Here is a 12,865-nt window from a genome sequence, read left to right on the forward strand (position 1 = left end):
CAACCCTGATATTTAGGCTGTTTAAGGAAACAATCATTTTATATAATAATATTTCAAGAATAAGAAAAGTGATTTGATAGCTTTTTTGCCACTAACCAAAGATGCAATTTAAAATTACACAAAGAAAATGATTGCAGGTGCTTTAATTATAAATTCTCAAAATAGAGTTGGGTAAAGAAATTGGTCTTTTATACAAAGGTAACAATATTGTATTTCTGACATTTATTTTTATAGAACAAAAAACAAAGAAAAGTGCAGACATGCGTACAAACTCACAATGATTATATAATTTGTCTTCCAATGCCTGTAGTTTTAACACTAACTATTTGTTTAAAAAAAAATATTTTAAAAATGGCATCAGGTTATTGAATGACTAAGATACACATAAAGGTAAAATTTTGACATCAATTCACATCAGTCGTATTTAAACTTTTAATGCGAGTATTTACTTTGAATTTGTTTTTCTGTAAATTCTTGGATCCACGCCTTGGCTGATCTAATCGACGCCATGTAAAGTGTACACACGCGCTGGCCATCATTTACGTAACAGCCTAGATAACTGCATGTTATTTGAAGACCCGCCACTTTGTTTTTCTGTAAATACTTTGATCCACGCCTTGGCCGTTCTAATCGATACCATCTTTTGTACATACGCACTGACCATGATTAGATAACTGCATTTATTTTGAAGACCCACCACTACCCAAGCGATATTGTCTCTGTGACTCTCTAGTATGATTTATTTGTAGTTTTTCCTTTTTAAGATGGCCTGTTTGACAGATTGCCCATTCATTGTCATTGAGCAGTTTGTTTACATCTCTATATTTAGAAATCGTGTCATTTGCCAGACCACCAGCTTATAAATGGCAGCTTACACTGGGGCTTCATATCCGGGGCTACAAACTTAATGTGTCATCTCTCGAGAGAGATGAAAATAATTTACATAAGAACATATAATCTATTAAAGGTAATAAGTTGTAACTTTAAAGTATACATTTTACACACAGGTTCATAAAAGTTAGAGGAATCCCACCATAAACTGTATATGATGGTGTACAACTTTTAAACTCAGGATGTAGTTCAACAAAATAAAGTGAATACATTCAATAATATGTAAGGTTTCAAACTCCTCAAGTATAAATTTCAAGAAAATTGGAATATCATTTGATACAACATTAAGACCTGCAACAAGAAAAGGATGAGTTGATTTAAGAAAATCTAAAAAATATAACAATGCTTGATAAATATTAATGCTACATGTACATGTATTACCATTAAGATTCATTTGAAAAAAGTAAGATAAACTTGTTATTTTGCAAGCTATAGCTTTTTGACTTATTGTCTGACGAAGATCAATGTACACATTGAATGCATCTTTGTCATCATATGCGGACAGTTGTGTCAGGTTCAAGGAACCAGACACTTCTGTTGCTTCTATGTCAATACAACAAAGGTGTTCTTTTCAGAAGGAGCTTCAATGAGCGGAATTCATTCTGTATATTCAGTTTTGAAGCACATATCTAATGGGTGGGATATGTCTGTTCTTCTTTACTGTATCCTTCTGGAAGTTCTTTTTCTGAAAAGAACAAATTATTTTAATATTTAAAGAACTAAAATACATGTATTACTTCTTTCTTACACTGCAAACATGGTATGACTATGTCTATATTATGAATATGACATTTCTGTCAGATTACACTGTATCAATACAATTTTATTTATGTATTCATCAAATTGTCATGAATCTTTTAATCAAATGCATATATAGTCGGCCTCATTAATCTGGACACTTTTGGTCCCAAGGAAATTGTTTGGATTAATGAAGTGTCTAAATTAAAAAAAAAAATAGTATATATAGATAAAGATTAAATATTTTAGTTTCTCAATGTAGGTCACACTCTAAGGCCAAGATCATGGGGCTTAAAAAAGAAATAAACATGTGAAATACAAAAACCCAGCACTAATTGTTCAAGAGTTAAGACCAAAGGATAAAGTTTTTGTAGAAAAAAACACTACATGCACCTGTCAATGACACATCTTCAATGTGATACGATACATACAGCAACTAGCAACATACTGTATGCGTACTTAAAAAAGCAGGCTTCATATTTTAGCGGCTTTGGTGCATACAACGATGCGCTAATTTATGAATACCGCTAAGAAATCATTTATAAATACAATATACAGCAGGGACATATATAGCGCAAATTCATGATTTCGACAATTCCACACCCATTAATTGTGCTAAATTTTAGATACGCCAATTAATGTACACGTACAGTTACTATTACATGTGGAATTAAAATACATTTTTACATCATTCTTATTCCATGGTTTTCAATCCAGTTTTGTCCCTAATTACCTAATTGACATAATTCCAATATTCTTTTGTAACACTGTAGATGACATTTGATTAGCCAAGGATCATGTATGTCCATAAGATCTGTAACATGAAGAAAAGACAATAAAAATATAGTAAATAGGTTGATCTATTAAAAAAATATTGTAGAATTTATTAAAAATTCTGATTTAATTTGTAAATTTAATTTTTTGTAAATTTAGGTATGATATATGTAATGTGAAGAAGTCAGTACATGTATTGTTAAAAAGCCATGTCTCTTATAAGTTTTTTAACAATACTGACTTCTTCAGATTATCATACCAATTCTTTGGTGTTTTAGTTGAAACACTCTCATTCAAGTTAGAAATCATCTTTTCATTTTATAATTTTTGGTTATTCAGTTTTTAATTCAATTTACAATTTGTTTTTTTTTTTGTCTATACACAAGCATTTACCGGTACATGTATTTAAGTCAATAGAGCACCTGACTAGTGATGCAGGGGTCCCAGGTTAGAGTCTCGGTCCAGCCATACATTTTTCTCCTTTCCTGTCACACATGTTTGCTACTTTATGTACAGTTACTGTAGCAGATCTGTCTTGAATTTTCCTGAAATATGTATATGATGAACTTTGAAAAACTATTGACTTGAGATAATACTTCTACCTGTATACAATAGTTTGTACATTATGGTGTGTAACTTAAAAATATAGAGACTAAAGATTTGAAATTGAATAAATTTATGATAATATAAAACACCTCCTTTTTATCCCCCCCCCCCCTTATAGGAAAAAATTCTGGATTTTCCCTGATACATGTGCAAGTGTAAAAAAATAAGAGAGGAAACAAATTAAGCTTCAAATACAAACCAATGACTACTATAAAGCACCCTTGATATTCCTCTTTCCAGATGACACTTGATTTGAATGGCCACATTATTTCCGCAGAGAATGCTGAATACACTGCCTTAGCCTTGTCCATATCTTCCTTCACCTGTAGTGTTTAATATTCCTTTTATAATAAATTTATTACATGTGCATAAATATTACATAAACTTGCATAATTAATTCTAAAAAATTGAATACAGTATCATTTAAACTGTAATTTATCATTCATGTATATGGATCATAAGTTAACATGTAAAATACTTAATATACAATGTTCAGTATTAAACAGGTCCCGTACAATCAGTACATTTAGCTGCATATGTAGAATTACCTACAGACGGCTACTGTAACTTTATTTAGCTATGCTACAACGCGAAATGTAAGAACAACGCGAAATGTAATAAACCGAGATTATTGCATTTTGCGCTATTACATTTTGCGTCGATATCAACGCAAAATGTAATAGCACGATTTCTGGATTATTACATTTTGCCTTGTTACATTTTGCGTCGAGATTAAGCAAAATACAAGTTTAACGCAAGATGTAATAGCACATTTTTTGGTCAGTCAGGTTAAGAATAATTTTAAATTGAGTAGTTGATGAAGAAAATAAACGGAAAGAAAATAAAACAAAAGGAAAAATGAACATATGCTTATTCTTACATTAGATCTAATTTCATTAAATATTGATTTCATTAGCCATTTAAAATCAATTTAAAGGGTGTTAAGAAAGTTCGTTCCGTGATTTTCACTAGGCCTAAATTTATTCATAAACAACTCATTCGCATTTTTTTTTACTTTTAATATCCAGACAGTCCACCTTTGTTTTTCAGTGCATTTTTAATTCTATTTGGCATTGAATGAATTAATGAAATCAAATGTTTCTGAGGTATTTCCCTCCATGCACGTTGAAGGCGGCGACGTAATTGGCCCATGGACTTTGGGCGCGGATCCTTGTAGGCCTCACTGTCAAGGATACTCCACAGATTTTCTATGCAATTTAGATCTGGGGAATTGCCAGGCCATTCCTCTTTGGAAATAAAGTTTGGTAAATTATTTTTACACCAATTCTGTGTTACGAGGGCAGTGTGAGGAGTTGCCCCATCTTGAACAAGCGTAGCGTGTCCCGGATATTGAACCAACTTTAGTTCATCAATCCTGCCATTGTTTTTCTGTCGATTCAGTGCAGGTTTAAGTTCTTTTTGAAGAATTTTCTTCACATAATAATTTGCATTTATAGTTTCGCCGACTGGAACGATATGTAGCTTGGACAAACCATGAACTCCCATTGCACCCCATATCATGACTTTGGCGCTTGATTTGACGCAGCTAACGTCGGGTACCTCATCTGGCTGGGACCCCCACACAACATCGTCCTGTCGATTCGGTACATGAAACAAATATTTTGTAGATTCGTCACTAAAGATGTAGTTCTCCCAGTCTTCAGCCATCAAATGCTTGTGATCACGAGCAAATTTCAATCTCTTCTGCCGTTGTGTCTTCGTCAGTAGTTGATTTCTTGATCGTTTAAATGCCTTCCATTTTTTTACCTTTCGCAAATAATTAAATACTGTTACATGACTCACATTAAAGCCTGAGTTCTTGAGTTCCTTGCTGCATTTTCTTGTTGATTTTCCCGTTTTGTATTTTACGTTCTCCACTTTTTTCTTTACTACGACTACTATCTTCGACGGTCGGCCAGATCTCAGTTGATCGGTTAGCTGTGTATTTTGCTCTCGCCTTCGTCTCCACTTTGTTACCCATCGCTCACTTTTACACAGTTGCTTAGCCACATCCTTCACACTTAATCCTGCATCTAATAAAGCCAAAGCTTGAGCTTGTTCGTTGACAGTATCGACACTTGTACGTGACGTCTGCTTTTTCACAGAACTCGTCATTTTATTTGATGACGTAATAGACATAAATGTTTACAGGACTCTATAGTAACACTAGAGAGTGCATATAGGGAAAGATAACTGCTGATATGATGAGACATATTCCACAGTTTTACCAAAATAATTTTTTAATAGAAAAAATATTGCTTTTATCAATTTATTTTTCAAAATTTACAAACAGAACGAACTTTCTTAACACCCTCTATATTCAAATCATAGGTGTTGCAAATTAGAAAGGTGCGTGCACACTTGTGTGTGTGGGTGTGTGTGTGTGTGTGGGGGGGGGGGGTATTTCTTTGATCAGTATATCGGTTAGCTTTGGCTTTTTCATAGGCATGTGCATGAAATTTAGAAAAAAAAAATTATTTTTACTGGCAAGTGTAAATATAGCGGGAAGAGGGTTTCTTGACAATTAAGATATCACACTGTTTTACAAATCATGTGCATTGCAGACCTGCAAAAATAAAATTCTCTCTCTCTCTCTCCAATAATAAAATGGATTGTTTCTGCATGCGCATAAAAATACGATGATCAACATACGAAGTAACCCCTGTACCTCGCTTCTCATCACCAGACACACACACACACACACATACACACTTCTAATTTGCAATGTACACATGCATGTCGTACATGCAAATCAAGAGCTTTCAATTGACCCATGGTCAATCTTTGGTAATCAAGAATGTCAGTGATGGATATATAATACAGGTTGATTTATAAACAGACATGTCAATCAAAGTTAAGTTAATGTTTTATAAGTATTCAATAAAAATGTTAGAAATAGAGTTTAAAAAATATACAGTTTGATTTAGAATTGTCCGATAAGGCCGTAAGGTTTTGTCTAATAGACATAGGTCTGTCTGTTTAGTAAATCGAGTTTCCCCATTGTTATACGTTTCGCGTTGAAAACAATACAAAAAAAAATTATATTGTTTTATTACATGTTTTCTTTATTACATTTTGCGTTGTCCTCAACGCCAAAAAATAAGTAACGCAAAATGTAACAACAAAAAAGTGCATTATTACATTTTGCGTCAAGATCAACGCAAAATGTAATAACGCAAACTGTAATAATCCCAGTTTATTACATTTTGCGTTGTTATTACATTTCGCATTGTAACATAGCTACTTTGGGTAGCTTTACTTAGCTATTTCAATGCAACTTTTTACAAATTTTCTTCTTATTTCAAAAAGACAAAAGATCTAGAATCGCAAGTAAATGTCCACTATTATTTATGTACAAGGGATTGATATTTAAAAAGCGAAAGAGAAAGTTTACACATTTCTGCTTTTGAACGTTTTAAGCAAAATATGTATTTCTATTATTTGAGTAACTATACACAACCTCGTGTGCATTATGGCACAGAAAAGTATGCATGAATACTTCACATTGTGCTAAATAATTATCAATCCGGCCTTTATCATGTTCGCCAGAAATGTCTGGTTTTGTTGTTTCATTCAAGAAGTAATAGTCTGGTCATAAAATAAGTTTGACTTTGTAGCTAAGTAAAACTAATTTAGGTAGGTAAATAAACCTATGCAGGTAATTCAAGCTACGTAGCTAAATCTAGTGATTGTACCAGACCTGTAGACTACGTTAAACAAACATGCACCATAGTCGTGAATATTCACCTGATGTATCTGAAACCGACACTGCAAACAAAACATTTGTTCTACAAAAATTTTACTTCTTCCATCATACATGTACCAATTAACATCTGCAGGGTCATGGCACCTTAGACAAGGAGTATTTTTTCACCAAAATTATGTTCATGGTCGGTTTCAATCTCACTTCCATTTCGATTTTTATTAAGGTGCTTCAACATCGAGGACTGTGAAGATTTAATATGTATGGAAACTTTGTCTTTTTGAACGAGGAAATTTTCTCGACTGCTTCGTCGTCCATCTTGTAGCATAGACAATAATGTGTAAATGAGGACTATTATTTGGCAGCGTTGCAGAATCCGGAAAAACAGCACGTGCTACTATGCGAATATCTATCTGTCACGTGATTGCTATTGGTCTCTACCTTAAAAGCATTTTGACCGATTTCCTCGACTTTTTTTCAGATTGGCTGATTGTTTATTCATTTAACAACTAATTAAATGGAATAAGCTTGTGAAAATCTTTATCACTGATTTAGAGATTTTACAGAAGGAAAAAAGAAGACAATTCTATTTCCATTAATTAAATTCTGACTCGAATATTTGATCATCATTTTTCATTATTTGAATAATATTTTTTCTAGATCAATTTTCATGCAACAAAATAGAAATTCTAAAACCATTTTGAATTTTATGAGTCCACAGTTGAATTGTTATCTTTAATATAATAGTAGAATAATATTTAGACATAAATGTTATAGTTAATAATTACAATTTCACATTTTAGTAAACAATTCATCTAACCATTACCAGTACTAGGTACCTGAATTTTATCACAAGAAAACAAAACCACATTTAAAGATGTGATAAATTTTATTTAAAAATTGTTAAGGAATAATTACTGATGAAAGAATGAAAAGCCGATGAATAACGACTGAAGGGTCACTGAAAACGACTGAAAGGTCACTGAAAGATAACCGAAATATGTCCGCTGAATGGTGACTGAAAGGTACCTGCCTTTCAGTGACTGAATGGCCACTGAAAAGTCACTAAAAACTGCCTTTCAGTTTTAACTGAAAGATCTTGTTTCTTCCTGTGATAACAGCATATTGACAGAAGCTTAAAACAATCCAGACGCCTGAATTAAAAAAAAATATACATGTACCAGTCACGTGAAAAGAATGCAAAAGTTATGACACTTTCAGTGTCATGTCAGCTCAAGTATGCAGTGACCTGACGTCATATGCTTTTATGACGTCAAATCTAAGTAGTTCAGAAAAGTCACTACGGCTGGTTGACTGTGATACTTTTTTCGTACAGCCTTATACTAGCCGTGTTCCGTTACGATCTGGACTAGTTATTATGTTCCCAAAGCAAAGTTTGTAGACATAGTGTTTTTCCCTGTTTCTTTTTATTAAGGTCTTTCGTTTTCACGAAATATCTTATAATGATTCTGCTGTTTCTTCTTATTATTAGGTCTTCCGTTCAGAACGGAAAACCTATAGTGATTGTATTGTTTCTTTTTATTATTATTATTAATGTCTTTCCTCTTGTACGGAAGACCTTCTTGTTATTCTTAGGTTTCATTTTCACTTTTATTATTATTTATTTATTATTAGCGGAAGACCTTCTTGTTATTCTTAAGTTTCTTTTCCACTATTTAAGGTCTTTCGTCTTTTCAGTGAAATACCTTTTTTTCTTATGTTTCTTTTCCACAGTTTTAATTATATTTTTTCATACCAATTATATGAAAATGAGTTTTTATGAAACTTAAAGGTCTGTTAGAACATTAAAAAATCTAGACATATATATTTTTTGTTTTGATGATGTCACTTCCGGTTCTGAGATTTGTGCATTTTAGTGAATTTAAGAGGGTTAAGTTGCCCGAGAGTTTTCTCAAAAACGGCTTTATATAGAAAATTTCAGCGATGATAGAGCAATATATGTAGATGTGACAAACGTATTTCATACTCAATTGAATTGCTGGCCGACGCTTGCTATGGCCCGAATAAAGGCAATTCGACTATTTCAAAATTTCAAACACTTTTTCTACAATATATCTTTACCTTTAAATATTTTGTTAAAACATATAGAACAAATGTAGTACAGAATTTCAAGAATATTTGAATGATATCAGCAAAATTGATCTGATCCCTAAAATAAATGGTTTAGAGGGGCCTGGAAGTTTTTCCTCAATATCTCAAAAATATTGAGAATGTGTAATATATCAAAGAAGCAAAGTTGTTCAAAATAACAAGTAGGAGCTAGTGTGATTGACAAAAGTGAATTTTGTATATCATTACCACCGAAAGTACGAATCGCCGACTCCTGCTATGGCCCGAGGATAGTAATTTCGAGAACTTAAAAAATTTTAACACCTTTTCTACAATATCTTTTTATCTGGAAATATTTTGTGTACACATATAGAACAAAATCTTTTAAATAATATCTAAATAGGCTGGCCTCTAAAATAAGGGATCTAGTAGGGCCGAATTTTTCCCGATATCTCAAAAAAGTATTGAGAATTTGTAATACATCAAAAAATCAAAGTTGTTCAAAATGACAAGTAGCAGCTACAGTGTAGTGGGATCAAAATGCGTTAAATGATGTAACTTCTGGCCAAAAAGGAAGTAGTCAAAATTTGCTTATTTGCACAGATATTGTTTTTTTCTTACCAATTTTGTGCACGCGATTTCTCAAAAACGGCACAATGGATTTCCATGAGACTTTCAGGACTTAAACATGTTTTTTCCAGTTTCATGACGCCTAAACTGCTTTAGATAGACACATCAAACTTTCAGGTATGGTACACCTATGTCTGTAGATTTGCGTAATGCACTTCACATTTATCGGAAATTCCGATCGTCGGCGCACGCTATGGTTTAAAAAATGGATTTGAAAAATTTCAAAATTTTCAAGGTTTTTTTCTGCCATATCTCTTTACCTGCAAATAAATTGTTGAGACATATGGAACAAAAGTTGTGCAAAATTACAAGATTTATTATCCGATTTCATCAAAAAGGGGCTGGCCCCTGAAATAAGGGATTTAGAGGGGCCGAAATTTTTTTCTCAGTATTTCAATAACACGTTTTTGTGTGATTTCTGTCAACGGAAGCGTCCAACTAAATTTTCCGGCCATCGTCTTCACTTCCGGTGAAACCGGAAGTATCTCAAGATGGTTTACTTTTGCAGGAATCGACACAGAATTGAATTACTTAAGTCATTGGAGACGTCTGACCGTATTTATCATCGAATGACTTCAATTCCTTCCCCTTCCGGTCAAACCGAAAGTACATAAAATAGCTTATTTTGCAGGTTTTGATACTAAATTAGAAGATTAAAAGTCACTGGAGATGTCATAGCTCAATTTTTTTTAATAAAGGTCCTTTCCGGTCAAACTGAACGGAAGACCTACTCGTTCATATAAAACCCCGTTGTTTTTTTTGTTTTGTTCTGTTTTGTTTGGTTTTCCTTGAAAAAATCATTCCCGGTCCGAAGTTACGGTCGCATTTCAGGTTCTGAAATGGACTTTTCTCTGGTGTTTTTTTCTCGAATATGGTTTGAGATAAAGAAGTGAAAGATTCAGGAATAATAGATCATGATATTTGTAAGTGCATAATTGCTGTTTCGTTTGTTGTCAGTACTTCCTGTTCGAACTGGAAGTGATTTTCTATTTGGGTCATTTTTCGATTTTTTTTCTTTTTGATAGTTTTCAAGATGTTTTTATGTTTAACAGAGATTTGTCTACAAAGTACAATTATATTATTTGTTTTTAAATCAGATTATCCGTTTACGAGATTTAGCTACTTTCATTTTGCAATAAAAAAATCAAAGTACTGTAAAGTTCTGAAAATGCATTCTACTTACATGTAGCTAGTATTTGCAAGTTCAATGAATACAATTTCATATATAACAATGGAGGCTTCATTTAATTGCAGTAAAAATCAAAGTAAAGGACATTTTCTAGATACGTCTATTTTCCTATTTAGTTTAAACATGCATGTTTTCTGTAGACACAAAAATCAATACATACAGTATATTATCCATGGAAACTTCTTGTATTATCCAAGAACTGTACGTACTGAAAAGACATATTGTAAATACCCTATTCTTTTACTTTAACTAATGTATAGAAGTTTCTCTGAATAAAAAATCGATGAATACAATATCAAACATAAAATGGTGGATAATACCAATTTTGTAGTAAACATAAAAGTATCTTTCAGGCGCCTTTAATAACAAAAAAAAAAAAAAAAAAAAAAAAAAAAAAGAAAAAATCCTACGAGGCAAAGTTCGTATTTTTCTGCTAAGAATTATTCTTTTTGTATTACATTCATTTCCACGCCGAAATAGGTAAGTTGTATAATAAAAATGAGTATGGCTTTATTTATTTATTTATTTATTTTTTGTTTTTTTTTTACGTCTTCTAAATGCAAGAGTTAATATGAATAGTAAACATCTATAATATATCAATAATTATCATACGATGAATTGAATGGAGCATATTCATGTTAATGAATTTTAATTAAACTTGTAGACATATCAGAGAAACAAATAAATAGAGAAAAATAAAAAGGAACAACAAAACTTGCGCACATAGACAAAATTTATGTAACTGTTATTCAGAGTCATTACATTGTATATATATGAAATATATGGAGATTACGAACAGTATTCAAGCTCAAAAGTCCATCAAACAATACAAAATAGGAGCAGAGCAAACACGGACCTCCAAAACATCAGAGGTGTGATCGGGAAATAACGGGAAAATCCGTCGACAGTTCAGTGTGTAAATAATGGCCTAACAATTAGTATTAAAAACATCAGTCGGCATTTGACTAAATGATAAATTGTATTTGCTGACAAGGTTATTGTATCGACCATAGAACTTACGTAATGATGACATTAAACGAGATGGCTGATATTCTTGTTTCATCGACTTTTGTCAATAATTTACCTCGTTTTAGAACTTGTACATACGTAGAGCATGCTCTTGCGTATCGAATCAACTGAGAGATACAAACCCCGTATGCAGGTGATGAAGGTATATTGCTGCATAAGTAAGGGAGGTTGACGATTGAAAAGTTAGTCATCACGTTTATCATAAAGCTTGGTTGTTATAATACCATTAACGTCTTTTTCAAGTAATATATACAAATATGAAACAGATGTGTCCGACTCTCTGGTATCTTTTATCTCAAGCTCACCAGGATATATCGTATCGACATAAGAATGGAAATCTCCATTGATAATTGACAATACGTCGTCGATATATCTAAATGTCGGGTTGAAGGCCACAGCAAGTGTTTTCTTCTTTTCACGTATAAGATTTTGGACAAATTCTGTTTCATATGAATACAAAAGGTCTGCTAATAACGGGGCACAATTGGTACCCACGGGAATTGTTGGAAGACCTGGTCTCCAAAAACCACATAGATATTGTCAATCAGAAACTCAAGCATCTTTTTAATGTCATCTTCAGAGTACTTGTGTGTACAATCAGAATGTTTTTTTAACAAAATAATTTTGCAAATGACCAATGACAAGGTAAGTATATTTACGAGTTCCATTTTTATTGAAAAAGCAGCAGTCAATGATATCAAAAAACCTGGATTTTAATTTATCGTGGGGAATGGTTGTGTATAAAGTTGAAAAGTCGTAAGATTTAAAGGTGTTGATTTTGGTAAAATCTTGTGATTTCAAATTTCCCTAAAAGTTCCTTAGAATTTTTAAGTATCCGCACCTGATTTACACCACTTCTCGAATATATTGTTGCACAATACTCTTGAAGTTTCTCCTTCACTACTGTTAATATCTTAGTGAGGAGTAAAGAAAGAGGCTTGGTTGAACATTTACTGGAACCCTCTATGTATCTTTGTAAGGATTTTTATGAAGTTTCGGAATCCAATATAGATATGGTCATTCAAATTCATTTTGGTTGTTTGGAATATTAAAAATATTCAAAACTGACATATAATTTTGAAGAATTTCTTCCTTAGAAAGGGAACTATGATTTTAAGTTGGATTACCACTTGTAGAATTAAATCCAAGTTCCTCTAAAATACATTTAATATTAAGAGCCTTACATTTATGGGACAGATATTTTAATTCTATTTTAGATTTAAAATTTGACATTG

Source organism: Saccostrea echinata, unplaced genomic scaffold (genome assembly GCF_033153115.1).
Source record: "Saccostrea echinata isolate AGI-Se365-2 ecotype Australia unplaced genomic scaffold, CSIRO_AGI_Sech_v1 ptg000033l, whole genome shotgun sequence".
NCBI lineage: Eukaryota > Metazoa > Mollusca > Bivalvia > Ostreida > Ostreidae > Saccostrea > Saccostrea echinata.